The sequence below is a fragment of the Petaurus breviceps genome, unplaced genomic scaffold (assembly GCF_028583685.1).
Source record: "Petaurus breviceps papuanus isolate PSGF00001 unplaced genomic scaffold, PetGlider_PUasm1.0 154, whole genome shotgun sequence".
Classification (NCBI taxonomy): Eukaryota; Metazoa; Chordata; class Mammalia; order Diprotodontia; family Petauridae; genus Petaurus; species Petaurus breviceps.
The window spans coordinates 825,821-827,266 of record NW_027185715.1 but is presented as its reverse complement, the minus strand read 5'-3'; positions in this window follow the sequence as shown (position 1 = coordinate 827,266).

The window sequence follows — 1,446 nt, the reverse complement described above, 5'->3', positions numbered from 1 at the left end:
TATAGTATATTAATATATTTATCTATATTAGATATATATTTTATTTAATATATTAGATATCTATTTTATTAATATATATTATTTAGATATATATGTAGTATATTAATATATTTATATAATAGTAAATATATTAATATAATATTATATATAAAGACCAAGGTGTCTCACTTTATCCGGGCCACCTCCAGTGTCCTGATCTATATCTTGCCACTAGCCTCAGATGGCTGCAGAGAAGGAAGTGATGCACAGCCCTCCTTTGCTGAAATACAATTCATTTGCATGTCATGGTCCTCTTTGAGAACAAAGACAAACAACTACTACCACTACTATACTTAATGGTTTTGTGACGTTATACAATTATACCGAAGCTCAGTTTATTTTCTGTTATGTAAAACTGGAAAAAATGCCTCTATGGGGAAAAGCTGAAGGAAAATGATTATTTAACATGAAGAATAGAAGTTTATCTTAGTGTGTTAGGTTGTTTAAACCAAGGGCAAGATGAGAGCAGAGGCCTGAAGAAAATCTTTGGAGGCTGTTAAAGTGGATATAAATGTTCTGAAGCAGTTTAGATGTCACATTTTTTATCCCTTGGGAGTTAGGGGAAATTAAAATAAAAATTAAAAAAAATTTTACAACATTTAACAGTTAAACAATGAAAGATTATATAAATTATGGAAATTTCATCTGACCATCTATAAGTTTTGAAGTTACATAGTGACATTTCTATGAGCAAAAACTCAATTTACACTTTAATGACATCTTACTGGCATTTGAATTGAACTATTCATTCAGAAGGTTTGTACTCCATTAGCAAAGAGCTCTATATTTAGTAAACTGGTCTAAAGAAATAACTGATGCCTTTAACTAGTGGTGAGAAAAGGCATCAAAAACTCTTCTCCTGACACTACAGTTCAAGGGAATCATTCTACTATCAGTAATATCTTGAAGAGTTTGTTTTTCTCTTTACCATTTGGAATTATAACAGGACAAAGTCACCACCTTCTAGTAATAATATCTTAAACATCTTATCACATATCATCTCTTTGTTTTATTAAAACATTTGTATGGTTTAATATACTTTAGTGTATGTTATAGGACTGTCTCATTATAACAACCCCTTTAAGGCAGAGGTATTTAGCACTCACTTTTACAGATTAGAAAACCCGACCTATGGTTATAATTTGCCTAACATCTCCTGGTTTGTAACCATGAAAATTTTACCCACGCTTGGATGGGTTTGTTTCAATTTATAAATCTTCAAACTTGTTTTAAATGCTTTGCTTTCTACCCTGTTGTCTTTTTCTCCAGTGCTACCAACTACACTGGGTCCAGTAATAATAAACATAAAATCTGTCTTTATAGCATCACTGTTGAATAGCCTGTGTTTCCCATATCTCATTATCTATCTATCTATCTATCTATCTATCTATCTATCTATCTATCTAT